General features: G+C 44.3%; 9 non-coding genes and 1 pseudogene across 9 annotated transcripts; all 10 read left to right on the top strand.

Moving 5' to 3' along the window:
- Nucleotides 1–158: 158 nt before the first annotated feature.
- Nucleotides 159–272, top strand: LOC120522726. Its single transcript, XR_005632501.1, has one exon. It is a non-coding gene; the product is annotated as a U5 spliceosomal RNA (small nuclear RNA).
- A 1377-nt stretch (nucleotides 273–1649) lies between these two features.
- On the top strand, nucleotides 1650–1764 carry LOC120522724. The gene has a single exon (XR_005632499.1). It is a non-coding gene; the product is annotated as a U5 spliceosomal RNA (small nuclear RNA).
- Nucleotides 1765–3144: 1380 nt separating this feature from the next.
- Nucleotides 3145–3258, top strand: LOC120522729. The gene has a single exon (XR_005632504.1). It is a non-coding gene; the product is annotated as a U5 spliceosomal RNA (small nuclear RNA).
- Nucleotides 3259–4637: 1379 nt separating this feature from the next.
- LOC120522728 lies at nucleotides 4638–4751 on the top strand. The gene has a single exon (XR_005632503.1). It is a non-coding gene; the product is annotated as a U5 spliceosomal RNA (small nuclear RNA).
- A 1381-nt stretch (nucleotides 4752–6132) lies between these two features.
- LOC120522732 lies at nucleotides 6133–6246 on the top strand. The gene has a single exon (XR_005632507.1). It is a non-coding gene; the product is annotated as a U5 spliceosomal RNA (small nuclear RNA).
- A 1380-nt stretch (nucleotides 6247–7626) lies between these two features.
- Nucleotides 7627–7741, top strand: LOC120522725. The gene has a single exon (XR_005632500.1). It is a non-coding gene; the product is annotated as a U5 spliceosomal RNA (small nuclear RNA).
- Nucleotides 7742–9126: 1385 nt separating this feature from the next.
- On the top strand, nucleotides 9127–9238 carry LOC120522733. The gene has a single exon (XR_005632508.1). It is a non-coding gene; the product is annotated as a U5 spliceosomal RNA (small nuclear RNA).
- Nucleotides 9239–10602: 1364 nt separating this feature from the next.
- On the top strand, nucleotides 10603–10717 carry LOC120522727. The gene has a single exon (XR_005632502.1). It is a non-coding gene; the product is annotated as a U5 spliceosomal RNA (small nuclear RNA).
- Nucleotides 10718–11997: 1280 nt separating this feature from the next.
- On the top strand, nucleotides 11998–12101 carry LOC120522734 (annotated as a pseudogene).
- Nucleotides 12102–13444: 1343 nt separating this feature from the next.
- LOC120522730 lies at nucleotides 13445–13556 on the top strand. The gene has a single exon (XR_005632505.1). It is a non-coding gene; the product is annotated as a U5 spliceosomal RNA (small nuclear RNA).
- Nucleotides 13557–14479: the final 923 nt, after the last annotated feature.

Below are 14479 nucleotides of genomic sequence, written 5' to 3'. Positions count from 1 at the left end.
TTGGCTGCGACTGTTTTAATGCTTCTCTGGTGTTCCTCCCCTAGTTGTCCTTTGGCGCCACCTTCTACCTTCAGTTTTTTTGTAAGTCTGACAAGGTGTCGCATGTCAGCTGCGCAGGCCTCACTGGCCGTGTTCTCTTCTTCCTGGCCGCAACACACATGCTCTGGGTTCCCTTCATCCCGAATAAATCTTTCGCTTTTACTAAAGATTTCCGTGGAGAGGACCGTTAAAGAGTCTCAAAGAATTTTTGCACAGCCTGTTTCTACAGGCTCTCTGAGCTTGGTTAAAAAGAAGTTGTGTCTTTCCTGTCTCTGTTCCCCTGGTTTAACCGCACTGATGTTGCATGTAACTCTTAGGTAGGATTTCAGAGGGTTTCGATGGTATCTGCTGTGAGTTTTTTTCCGGGTAATTCTTTGGGAGTTTTCAGGGCTCTCGCTCTTGTGTACGCACGCCTGCATATTAAAGATAAGGAATCGAATTGCCTTGTGTGAGGAAGACATAAAGCTCGCTATCTAAGCACACAAGCAGATCTTTAGCTGCGGGTCATATCTCTTACAAAACCATGCAGAAGATACCTTGGGATTCTGGAAAACTTTCAGATGATGGCACAGCTACATACCTCAACAGTGGCAAGCACAGCATAGGTAATATGCTGAATCCAAATCTCCCATTCTTCAGACTTTTAAACATGGGTAACACTTCAAAAATCTTATCAGCGGGGAGTATCCGAGAAGGACTTTGTTATTCCTGGTTTGTAATTGTTTATTTTTGTCTTTCACTCTTCTTTGAGGAAAATTTTGCAAAATGGAAAATGTGCATCAAAGGACATGGCTTAAGTACCCGTTGATTGCTGCTGATTTCTGAATTCGTGGAAATAATATTGTTTTCAATGTGTGACCTGAATGTAGCCATCGATACAAGGTTTAACTTGATCTCCAAGGCTTGCCTCCCAAACACTGCACTTTTGCACTGACATAACGCGATGCCACGTGCCTCAATCTGTAGAGTTTCGGGTGAAACAGGACATCCAAGTCCCAACCCACCTCTGAGATTTCGACTGATTCAATAATGAGGAGCCCACCCAGTGTCTGCACACTATTAGGATTTCACTCGATAGATCACTTAACCCTTGAAGTCGATCGTGTGGTTCTCGTGCATCTAGTGGCCTGAAGTGACATGACGAGAACCCTCATCGGCAAGCACGGTCTGGACATTGGTGTAAAGAAGAATTCACCAGCTCTGGACGTGTCTATTGTCTATTCCAGTTGTTCCCTTTTGCGGCCCAAGGAAGCGGGAAAATCAGGAGAAGTGGAAATAGCGATGGATACCCAGGACAAGCTGACTTCTGTCTAGAGGCCTTGCAAGAATTCAGATGTTGATTAGCATAAGTGGCGTTTCTTTGTATCTCTGGGTGGTGGCGGGAGTTTCTTGCCCTACCCATGATGCATTGCAGAGTGTGCACACTCAACATATTCAGTTCCATATAATCTAAATTCCTTTGGCTGCGACTGTTTTAATGCTTCTCTGGTGCTCCTCACCTAGTTGTCCTTTGCGCCACCTTCTACCTTCAGTTTTTGTAAGTCTGACAAGGTGTCGATGTCAGCTGCAGGCCTCACTGGCCGTGTTCTTTCTTCCTGGCCGCAACACACATGCTCTGGGTTCCTTCATCCCGAATAAATCTTTCGCCTTTTACTAAAGATTTCCGTGGAGAGGACCGTTAAAGAGTCTCAAAGAATTTTTGCACAGCCTGTTTTGTACAGGCTCTCTGAGCTTGGTTAAAAAGAAGTTGTGTCTTTCCTGTCTCTGTTCCCCTGGTTTAACCGTACTGATGTTGCATGTAACTCTTAGGTAGGATTTCAGAGGGTTTGCATGGTATCTGCTGTGAGTTTTTTCCGGGTAATTCTTTGGGAGTTTTCAGGGCTCTCGCTCTTGTGTACGCACGCGCTGCATATTAAAGATAAGGAATCGAATTGCCTTGTGTGAGGAAGACATAAAGCTCGCTATCTAAGCACACAAGCAGATCTTTAGCTGCGGGTCATATCTCTTACAAAACCATGCAGAAGATACCTTGGGATTCTGGAAAAACTTTCAGATGATGGCACAGCTACATACCTCAACAGTGGCAAGCACAGCATAGGTAATATGCTGAATCCAAATCTCCCATTCTTCAGACTTTTAAACATGGGTAACACTTCAAAAATCTTATCAGCGGGGAGTATCCGAGAAGGACTTTGTTATTCCTGGTTTGTAATTGTTTATTTTTGTCTTTCACTCTTCTTTGAGGAAAATTTTGCAAAATGGAAAATGTGCATCAAAGGACATGGCGTTTAAGTACCCCGTTGATTGCTGCTGATTTCTGAATTCCGTGGAAATAATATTGTTTTCAATGTGTGACCTGAATGTAGCCATCGATACAAGGTTTAACTTGATCTCCAAGGCTTGCCTCCCAAACACTGCACTTTTGCACTGACATAACGCGATGCCACGTGCCTCAATCTGTAGAGTTTCCGGGTGAAACAGGACATCCAAGTCCCAACCCACCTCTGAGATTTCGACTGATTCAATAATGAGGAGCCCACCCAGTGTCTGCACACTATTAGGATTTCACTCGATAGATCACTTAACCCTTGAAGTCGATCGTGTGGTTCTCGTGCATCTAGTGGCCTGAAGTGACATGACGAGAACCCTATCGGCAAGCACGGTCTGGACATTGGTGTAAAGAAGAATTCACCAGCTCTGGACGTGTCTATTGTCTATTCCAGTTGTTCCCTTTGCGGCCCAAGGAAGCGGAAAATCAGGAGAAGTGGAAATAGCGATGGATACCCAGGACAAGCTGACTTCTGTCTAGAGGCCTTGCAAGAATTCAGATGTTGATTAGCATAAGTGGCGTTTCTTTGTATCTCTGGGTGGTGGGCGGGAGTTTCTTGCCCCTACCCATGATGCATTGCAGAGTGTGCACACTCAACATATTCAGTTCCATATAATCTAAATTCCTTTGGCTGCGACTGTTTTAATGCTTCTGGTGCTCCTCACCTAGTTGTCCTTTGGCCACCTTCTACCTTCAGTTTTTGTAAGTCTGACAAGGTGTCGCATGTCAGCGCAGGCCTCACTGGCCGTGTTCTCTTCTTCCTGGCCGCAACACACATGCTCTGGGTTCCTTCATCCCGAATAAATCTTTCGCCTTTTACTAAAGATTTCCGGGGAGAGGACCGTTAAAGAGTCTCAAAGAATTTTGCACAGCCTGTTTCAGTACAGGCTCTCTGAGCTTGGTTAAAAAGAAGTTGTGTCTTTCCTGTCTCTGTTCCCCTGGTTTAACCGTACTGATGTTGCATGTAACTCTTAGGTAGGATTTCAGAGGGTTTCGATGGTATCTGCTGTGAGTTTTTTCCGGGTAATTTTTGGGAGTTTTCAGGGCTCTCGCTCTTGTGTACGCACGCCTGCATATTAAAGATAAGGAATCGAATTGCCTTGTGTGAGGAAGACATAAAGCTCGCTATCTAAGCACACAAGCAGATCTTTAGCTGCGGGTCATATCTCTTACAAAACCATGCAGAAGATACCTTGGGATTCTGGAAAACTTTCAGATGATGGCACAGCTACATACCTCAACAGTGGCAAGCACAGCATAGGTAATATGCTGAATCCAAATCTCCCATTCTTCAGACTTTTAAACATGGGTAACACTTCAAAAATCTTATCAGCGGGAGTATCCGAGAAGGACTTTGTTATTCCTGGTTTGTAATTGTTTATTTTGTCTTTCACTCTTCTTTGAGGAAAATTTTGCAAATGGAAAAATGTGCATCAAAGGACATGGCGTTAAGTACCCCGTTGATTGCTGCTGATTTCTGAATTCGTGGAAATAATATTGTTTTCAAGTGTGACCTGAATGTAGCCATCGATACAAGGTTTAACTTGATCTCCAAGGCTTGCCTCCCAAACACTGCACTTTGCACTGACATAACGCGATGCCACGTGCCTCAATCTGTAGAGTTTCCGGGTGAAACAGGACATCCAAGTCCCAACCCACCTCTGAGATTTCGACTGATTCAATAATGAGGAGCCCACCCAGTGTCTGCACACTATTAGGATTTCACTCGATAGATCACTTAACCCTTGAAGTCGATCGTGTGGTTCTCGTGCATCTAGTGGCCTGAAGTGACATGACGAGAACCCTATCGGCAAGCACGGTCTGGACATTGGTGTAAAGAAGAATTCACCAGCTCTGGACGTGTCTATTGTCTATTCCAGTTGTTCCCTTTGCGGCCCAAGGAAGCGGAAAATCAGGAGAAGTGGAAATAGCGATGGATACCCAGGACAAGCTGACTTCTGTCTAGAGGCCTTGCAAGAATTCAGATGTTGATTAGCATAAGTGGCGTTTCTTTGTATCTCTGGGTGGTGGCGGGAGTTTCTTGCCCCTACCCATGATGCATTGCAGAGTGTGCACACTCAACATATTCAGTTCCATATAATCTAAATTCCTTTGGCTGCGACTGTTTTAATGCTTCTCTGGTGCTCCTCACCTAGTTGTCCTTTGGCTCACCTTCTACCTTCAGTTTTTTTGTAAGTCTGACAAGGTGTCGCATGTCAGCTGCGCAGGCCTCACTGGCCGTGTTCTCTTCTTCCTGGCCGCAACACACATGCTCTGGGTTCCTTCATCCCGAATAAATCTTTCGCCTTTTACTAAAGATTTCCGTGGAGAGGACCGTTAAAGAGTCTCAAAGAATTTTGCACAGCCTGTTTCGTACAGGCTCTCTGAGCTTGTTTAAAAAAAGAAGTTGTGTCTTTCCTGTCTCTGTTCCCCCTGGTTTAACCGTACTGATGTTGCATGTAACTCTTAGGTAGGATTTCAGAGGGTTTGCGATGGTATCTGCTGTGAGTTTTTTCGGGGTAATTCTTTGGGAGTTTTCAGGGCTCTCGCTCTTGTGTACGCACGCTCTGCATATTAAAGATAAGGAATCGAATTGCCTTGTGTGAGGAAGACATAAAGCTCGCTATCTAAGCACACAAGCAGATCTTTAGCTGCGGGTCATATCTCTTACAAAACCATGCAGAAGATACCTTGGGATTCTGGAAAACTTTCAGATGATGGCACAGCTACATACCTCAACAGTGGCAAGCACAGCATAGGTAATATGCTGAATCCAAATCTCCCATTCTTCAGACTTTTAAACATGGGTAACACTTCAAAAATCTTATCAGCGGGGAGTATCCGAGAAGGACTTTGTTATTCCTGGTTTGTAATTGTTTATTTTTGTCTTTCACTCTTCTTTGAGGAAAATTTTGCAAAATGGAAAAATGTGCATCAAAGGACATGGCGTTTAAGTACCCGTTGATTGCTGCTGATTTCTGAATTCGTGGAAATAATATTGTTTTCAATGTGTGACCTGAATGTAGCCATCGATACAAGGTTTAACTTGATCTCCAAGGCTTGCCTCCCAAACACTGCACTTTTGCACTGACATAACGCGATGCCACGGCCTCAATCTGTAGAGTTTCCGGGTGAAACAGGACATCCAAGTCCCAACCCACCTCTGAGATTTCGACTGATTCAATAATGAGGAGCCCACCCAGTGTCTGCACACTATTAGGATTTCACTCGATAGATCACTTAACCCTTGAAGTCGATCGTGGTTCTCGTGCATCTAGTGGCCTGAAGTGACATGACGAGAACCCTATCGGCAAGCACGGTCTGGACATTGGTGTAAAGAAGAATTCACCAGCTCTGGACGTGTCTATTGTCTATTCCAGTTGTTCCCTTTTGCGGCCCAAGGAAGCGGAAAATCAGGAGAAGTGGAAATAGCGATGGATACCAGGACAAGCTGACTTCTGTCTAGAGGCCTTGCAAGAATTCAGATGTTGATTAGCATAAGTGGCGTTTCTTTGTATCTCTGGGTGGTGGGCGGGAGTTTCTGCCCTACCCATGATGCATTGCAGAGTGTGCACACTCAACATATTCAGTTCCATATAATCTAAATTCCTTTGGCTGCGACTGTTTTAATGCTTCTCTGGTGCTCCTCACCTAGTTGTCCTTTGGCTCACCTTCTACCTTCAGTTTTTTGTAAGTCTGACAAGGTGTCGCATGTCAGCTGCGCAGGCCTCACTGGCCGTGTTCTCTCTTCCTGGCCAACACACATGCTCTGGGTTCCTTCATCCCGAATAAATCTTTCGCCTTTACTAAAGATTTCCGTGGGGAGGACCGTTAAAGAGTCTCAAAGAATTTTTGCTCAGCCTGTTTCGTACAGGCTCTCTGAGCTTGGTTAAAAAGAAGTTGTGTCTTTCCTGTCTCTGTTCCCCTGGTTTAACCGTACTGATGTTGCATGTAACTCTTGGTAGGATTTCAGAGGGTTTGCGATGGTATCTGCTGTGAGTTTTTTTTCCGGGGTAATTCTTTGGGAGTTTTCAGGGCTCTCGCTCTTGTGTAAGCACGCTCTGCATATTAAAGATAAGGAATCGAATTGCCTTGTGTGAGGAAGACATAAAGCTCGCTATCTAAGCACACAAGCAGATCTTTAGCTGCGGGTCATATCTCTTACAAAACCATGCAGAAGATACCTTGGGATTCTGGAAAACTTTCAGATGATGGCACAGCTACATACCTCAACAGTGGCAAGCACAGCATAGGTAATATGCTGAATCCAAATCTCCATTCTTCAGACTTTTAAACATGGGTAACACTTCAAAAATCTTATCAGCGGGAGTATCCGAGAAGGACTTTGTTATTCCTGGTTTGTAATTGTTTATTTTGTCTTTCACTCTTCTTTGAGGAAAATTTTGCAAAATGGAAAAATGTGCATCAAAGGACATGGCGTTAAGTACCCGTGATTGCTGCTGATTTCTGAATTCGTGGAAATAATATTGTTTTCAATGTGTGACCTGAATGTAGCCATCGATACAAGGTTTAACTTGATCTCCAAGGCTTGCCTCCCAAACACTGCACTTTTGCACTGACATAACGCTGATGCCACGTGCCTCAATCTGTAGAGTTTCCGGGTGAAACAGGACATCCAAGTCCCAACCCACCTCTGAGATTTCGACTGATTCAATAATGAGGAGCCCACCCAGTGTCTGCACACTATTAGGATTTCACTCGATAGATCACTTAACCCTTGAAGTCGATCGTGTGGTTCTCGTGCATCTAGTGGCCTGAAGTGACATGACGAGAACCCTATCGGCAAGCACGGTCTGGACATTGGTGTAAAGAAGAATTCACCAGCTCTGACGTGTCTATTGTCTATTCCAGTTGTTCCTTTTGCGCCCAAGGAAGGGAAAATCAGGAGAAGTGGAAATAGCGATGGATACCCAGGACAAGCTGACTTCTGTCTAGAGGCCTTGCAAGAATTCAGATGTTGATTAGCATAAGTGGCGTTCTTTGTATCTCTGGGTGGTGGTGGGAGTTTCTTGCCCTACCCATGATGCATTGCAGAGTGTGCACACTCAACATATTCAGTTCCATATAATCTAAATTCCTTTGGCTGCGACTGTTTTAATGCTTCTCTGGTGCTCCTCACCTAGTTGTCCTTTGGCGCTCACCTTCTACCTTCAGTTTTTTTGTAAGTCTGACAAGGTGTCGCATGTCAGCTGGCAGAGCCTCACTGGCCGTGTTCTCTTCTTCCTGGCGCAACACACATGCTCTGGGTTCCCTTCATCCCGAATAAATCTTTCGCCTTTTACTAAAGATTTCCGTGGAGAGGACCGTTAAAGAGTCTCAAAGAATTTTGCACAGCCTGTTTCGTACAGGCTCTCTGAGCTTGGTTAAAAAGAAGTTGTGTCTTTCCTGTCTCTGTTCCCCCTGGTTTAACCGTACTGATGTTGCATGTAACTCTTAGGTAGGATTTCAGAGGGTTTGCGATGGTATCTGCTGTGAGTTTTTTTTCCGGGGTAATTCTTTGGGAGTTTTCAGGGCTCTCGCTCTTGTGTACGCACGCTCTGCATATTAAAGATAAGGAATCGAATTGCCTTGTGTGAGGAAGACATAAAGCTCGCTATCTAAGCACACAAGCAGATCTTTAGCTGCGGGTCATATCTCTTACAAAACCATGCAGAAGATACCTTGGGATTCTGGAAAACTTTCAGATGATGGCACAGCTACATACCTCAACAGTGGCAAGCACAGCATAGGTAATATGCTGAATCCAAATCTCCCATTCTTCAGACTTTTAAACATGGGTAACACTTCAAAAATCTTATCAGCGGGGAGTATCCGAGAAGGACTTTGTTATTCCTGGTTTGTAATTGTTTATTTTGTCTTTCACTCTTCTTTGAGGAAAATTTTGCAAAATGGAAAATGTGCATCAAAGGACATGGCGTTAAGTACCCGTTGATTGCTGCTGATTTCTGAATTCGTGGAAATAATATTGTTTTCAATGTGTGACCTGAATGTAGCCATCGATACAAGGTTTAACTTGATCTCCAAGGCTTGCCTCCCAAACACTGCACTTTTGCACTGACATAACGCGATGCCACTGCCTCAATCTGTAGAGTTTCCGGTGAAACAGGACATCCAAGTCCCAACCCACCTCTGAGATTTCGACTGATTCAATAATGAGGAGCCCACCCAGTGTCTGCACACTATTAGGATTTCACTCGATAGATCACTTAACCCTTGAAGTCGATCGTGTGGTTCTCGTGCATCTAGTGGCCTGAAGTGACATGACGAGAACCCTATCGGCAAGCACGGTCTGGACATTGGTGTAAAGAAGAATTCACCAGCTCTGGACGTGTCTATTGTCTATTCCAGTTGTTCCCTTTGCGCCCAAGGAAGCGGAAAATCAGGAGAAGTGGAAATAGCGATGGATACCCAGGACAAGCTGACTTCTGTCTAGAGGCCTTGCAAGAATTCAGATGTTGATTAGCATAAGTGGCGTTTCTTTGTATCTCTGGGTGGTGGGCGGGAGTTTCTTGCCCTACCCATGATGCATTGCAGAGTGTGCACACTCAACATATTCAGTTCCATATAATCTAAATTCCTTTGGCTGCGACTGTTTTAATGCTTCTCTGGTGCTCCTCACCTAGTTGTCCTTTGGCGCTCACCTTCTACCTTCAGTTTTTTTGTAAGTCTGACAAGGTGTCGCATGTCAGCTGCGCAGGCCTCACTGGCCGTGTCTCTTCTTCCTGGCCGCAACACACATGCTCTGGGTTCCTTCATCCCGAATAAATCTTTCGCCTTTTACTAAAGATTTCGTGGAGAGGACCGTTAAAGAGTCTCAAAGAATTTTGCACAGCCTGTTTCGACAGGCTCTCTGAGCTTGGTTAAAAAGAAGTTGTGTCTTTCCTGTCTCTGTTCCCCCTGGTTTAACCGTACTGATGTTGCATGTAACTCTTAGGTAGGATTTCAGAGGGTTTGCGATGGTATCTGCTGTGAGTTTTTTTTCCGGGGCAATTCTTTGGGAGTTTTCAGGGCTCTCGCTCTTGTGTACGCACGCTCTGCATATTAAAGATAAGGAATCGAATTGCCTTGTGTGAGGAAGACATAAAGCTCGCTATCTAAGCACACAAGCATCTTTAGCGGTCATCTCTTACAAAACCATGCAGAAGATACCTTGGGATTCTGGAAAAACTTTCAGATGATGGCACAGATACATACCTCAACAGTGGCAAGCACAGGATAGGTAATATGCTGAATCCAAATCTCCCATTCTTCAGACTTTTTAAACATGGGTAACACTTCAAAAATCTTATCAGCGGGAGTATCCGAGAAGTTGACTTTGTTATTCCTGGTTTGTAATTGTTTATTTTTTGTCCTTCGCTCTTCTTTGAGGAAAATTTAGCAAAATGGAAAAATGTGCATCAAAGCGACATGGCGCCATACCCCGCTGATTGCTGCTGATTTCTAAATTCGTGGAAATAATATTGTTTTCAATGTGTGACCTGAATGTAGCCATCGATACACGGTTTAACTGGACTTCCAAGGCTCTGCCTCCAAAACACTGCACTTTTGTGAACTGACATAACGCGATGCTGCGCGCCTCAATCTGTAGAGTTTCCGTGAATAGGACATCCAAGTCCCAACCCACCTCTGAGATTTGGATCGATTCAATAATGAGGAGCCCACTGCAGTGTCTGCATAACTATTAGGATTTCACTCGACAGATCACTTAACCCTTGAAGTCGATTGGTGGTTCCTCGTGCATCTAGTGGCCTGAAGTGACATGACGAGAACCCCTATCGGCAAGCACGTCTGGACATTGGTGTAAAGAAGAATTCACCAGCTCTGGACGGTTCATTGTCTATTCCAGTTGTTCCTTTGCGCCCAAGGAAGCGGAAAAATCAGGAGAAGTGGAAATAGCGATGGATACCAGGACAAGCTGACTGTCTAGAGGCCTTGCAAGAATCTGATGTTGATTAGCATAAGCATGTTTCTTTGTATCTCTGGGTGGTGGGCGGGGAGTTTCTTGCCCCCACCATGATGTCTAGAGTGTCCATATTCAGTTCCATATAATCTAAATTCCTTTGGCTGCACTGTTTTAATGCTTCTCTGGTGCTCCTCACCTAGTTGTCCTTTGCGCTCACCTTCTACCTTCATTTTTTTGTAAGTCTGACAAGGTGTCGCATGTCAGCTGCGAGGCCTCACTGGCCGTGTTCTCTTCTTCTGGCCGAACACACATGCTCTGGGTTCCCTTCATCCCGAATAAATCTTTCGCTTTTACTAAAGATTTCCGTGGAGAGGACCGTTAAAGAGTCTCAAAGAATTTTTGCACAGCCTGTTTCGTACAGGCTCTCTGAGCTTGGTTAAAAAAAGAAGTTGTGTCTTTCCTGTCTCTGTTCCCCCTGGTTTAACCGTACTGATGTTGCATGTAACTCTTAGGTAGGATTTCAGAGGGTTTGCGATGGTATCTGCTGTGAGTTTTTTTCCGGGGTAATTCTTTGGGAGTTTTCAGGGCTCTCGCTCTTGTGTACGCACGCTCTGCATATTAAAGATAAGGAATCGAATTGCCTTGTGTGAGGAAGACATAAAGCTCGCTATCTAAGCACACAAGCAGATCTTTAGCTGGGTCATATCTCTTACAAAACCATGCAGAAGATACCTTGGGATTCTGGAAAACTTTCAGATGATGGCACAGCTACATACCTCAACAGTGGCAAGCACAGCATAGGTAATATGCTGAATCCAAATCTCCCATTCTTCAGACTTTTAAACATGGGTAACACTTCAAAAATCTTATCAGCGGGGAGTATCCGAGAAGGACTTTGTTATTCCTGGTTTGTAATTGTTTATTTTTGTCTTTCACTCTTCTTTGAGGAAAATTTTGCAAATGGAAAAATGTGCATCAAAGGACATGCGTTAAGTACCCGTTGATTGCTGCTGATTTCTGAATTCCGTGGAAATAATATTGTTTTCAATGTGTAACCTCAATGTAGCACACATAAGGATTTAATATCTCCATTGACTTCTAACCATGGAACCTGCATTCTTATACTAGATCGATGCAGCTCTCCCTTTCTGTAAGTTTTGAAAGACCCATGGAAAATTTTTAATATATCAACTACATGAGGTAGCCCAATGCTCTAGCAATATTGAGATAATTGTTTTCAGTGTCTAATTACCTTGATCAGGTTTGTCTCAAGCTTGCACCTAAATGGCTAATGACATGCAAACCCTCAGCACGTTGGCAGTGAAAGAATGTTACCGAGCTCGACGGTCTATTGTCTAGTGCCCATTTTCTGATCCCAGAGCGAATCGAGTGGGGAACAGGAAATAACCCACCTGACTTCTGATCATTAGGACCGCAAGAATTACAGCTTTGATTACTATGCGTTTCTTATCTCTGGGTGGCCGAGGATCATGGCCCTACCATGATGTGAGAGGTCATCAACATATTCAGTCATATAATTAAATTCCGTTGGGGACTTTTCTAATGCTTTCGGTGCTCACTAGTTAGTCCTATTAACCGCCGTTCGTCCTTGCAGTTCATATAGTCTTGCACAAGTTACTTCAGTTTTGTAGCTGCAGGTCGCTGGCGCTGCCGCTCTTCACTGGGGGTCCACATTCCTGCCTCCACATCTCGCCTTATCAAAATCTTTCGCCTTTTACTAAAGATTTCCGTGGAGAGGACCGTTAAAGGTCTCAAGAATTTTTGAAGCCTGTTCTGAGCTTGAAAAGAAGTTGTGTCTTTCCTGTCTCTGTTCCCCTGGTTTAACCGTACTGATGTTGCATGTAACTCTTAGGTAGGATTTCAGAGGGTTTCGATGGTATCTGCTGTGAGTTTTTTTCGGTAATTCTTTGGGAGTTTCAGGGCTCGCCTTGTGTCCGACGCTCTGCATATTAAAGATAAGGATCGAATTGCCTTGTGTGAGGAAGACATAAAGCTCGCTATCTAAGCACACAAGCAGATCTTTAGCTGGGTCATATCTCTTACAAAACCATGCAGAAGATACCTTGGGATTCTGGAAAACTTTCAGATGATGGCACAGCTACATACCTCAACAGTGGCAAGCACAGCATAGGTAATACTGAATCCAAATCTCCCATTCTTCAGACTTTTAAACATGGGTAACACTTCAAAAATCTTATCAGCGGGAGTATCCGAGAAGGACTTTGTTATTCCTGGTTTGTAATTGTTTATTTTTGTCTTTCACTCTTCTTTGAGGAAAATTTTGCAAAATGGAAAAATGTGCATCAAAGGACATGATGCTTAAGTACCCGTTGATTGCTGCTGATTTCTGAATTCCGTGGAAATAATATTGTTTTCAATGTGTGACCTGAATGTAGCCATCGATACAAGGTTTAACTTGATCTCCAAGGCTTGCCTCCCAAACACTGCACTTTTGCACTGACATAACGCGATGCCACGTGCCTCAATCTGTAGAGTTTCCGGGTGAAACAGGACATCCAAGTCCCAACCCACCTCTGAGATTTCGACTGATTCAATAATGAGGAGCCCACCCAGTGTCTGCACACTATTAGGATTTCCTCGATAGATCACTTAACCCTTGAAGTCGATCGTGGTTCTCGTGCATCTAGTGGCCTGAAGTGACATGACGAGAACCCTATCGCAAGCACGGTCTGGACATTGGTGTAAAGAAGAATTCACCAGCTCTGGGCGTGTCATTGTCTATTCCAGTTGTTCCTTTTGCGGCCCAAGGAAGCGGAAAATCAGGAGAAGTGGAAATATGATGGATCCCAGGACAAGCTGACTTCTGTCTAGAGGCCTTGCAAGAATTCAGATGTTGATTAGCATAAGTGGCGTTTCTTTGTATCTCTGGGTGGTGGGCGGGGTTTCTTGCCCCTACCATGATGCATTGCAGAGTGTGCACACTCAACATATTCAGTTCCATATAATCTAAATTCCTTTGGCTGCGACTGTTTTAATGCTTCTCTGGTGCTCCTCACCTAGTTGTCCTTTGCGCTCACCTTCTACCTTCAGTTTTTTGTAAGTCTGACAAGGTGTCGATGTCAGCTGCGCAGGCCTCACTGGCCGTGTTCTCTTCTTCCTGGCAAACACACATGCTCTGGGTTCCCTTCATCCGAATAAATCTTTCGCCTTTTACTAAAGATTTCCGTGGAAGGACCGTTAAGAGTCTCAAAGATTTTTGCACAGCCTGTTTCGTACAGGCTCTCTGAGCTTGGTTAAAAAAGAAGTTGTGTCTTTCCTGTCTCTGTTCCCCCTGGTTTAACCGTACTGATGTTGCATGTAACTCTTAGGTAGGATTTCAGAGGGTTTGCGATGGTATCTGCTGTGAGTTTTTTTTCCGGGGTAATTCTTTGGGAGTTTTCAGGGCTCTCGCTCTTGTGTACCACGCTCTGCATATTAAAGATAAGGAATCGAATTGCCTTGTGTGAGGAAGACAAAAGCTCGCTATCTAAGCACACAAGCAGATCTTTAGCTGCGGGTCATATCTCTTACAAAACCATGCAGAAGATACCTTGGGATTCTGGAAAAACTTTCAGATGATGGCACAGCTACATACCTCAACAGTGGCAAGCACAGCATAGGTAATATGCTGAATCCAAATCTCCCATTCTTCAGACTTTTAAACATGGGTAACACTTCAAAAATCTTATCAGCGGGAGTATCCGAGAAGGACTTTGTTATTCCTGGTTTGTAATTGTTTATTTTGTCTTTCACTCTTCTTTGAGGAAAATTTTGCAAATGGAAAAATGTGCATCAAAGGACATGGCGTTAAGTACCCGTTGATTGCTGCTGATTTCTGAATTCCGTGGAATAATATTGTTTTCAATGTGTGACCTGAATGTAGCCATCGATACAAGGTTTAACTTGATCTCCAAGGCTTGCCTCCCAAAAACTGCACTTTTGCACTGACATAACGCGATGCCCGTGCCTCAATCTGTAGAGTTTCCGGGTGAAACAGGACATCCAAGTCTCCCAAGGCCACCTCTGAGATTTACGAGTTCAATAATGGGAGCCCGCCCAGTGTCTGCACACTATTGGATTTCCTCGTAGATCCTACCCTGAAGTCGATCGTGTGGTTCTCGTGCATCTAGTGGCCTGAAGTGACATGGCGAGAACCCTATCGGCAA

The sequence above is a fragment of the Polypterus senegalus genome, unplaced genomic scaffold, assembly GCF_016835505.1.
Source record: "Polypterus senegalus isolate Bchr_013 unplaced genomic scaffold, ASM1683550v1 scaffold_453, whole genome shotgun sequence".
Taxonomy (NCBI): Eukaryota; Metazoa; Chordata; class Cladistia; order Polypteriformes; family Polypteridae; genus Polypterus; species Polypterus senegalus.
This window is presented reverse-complemented; position numbering and strand designations above follow the sequence as displayed.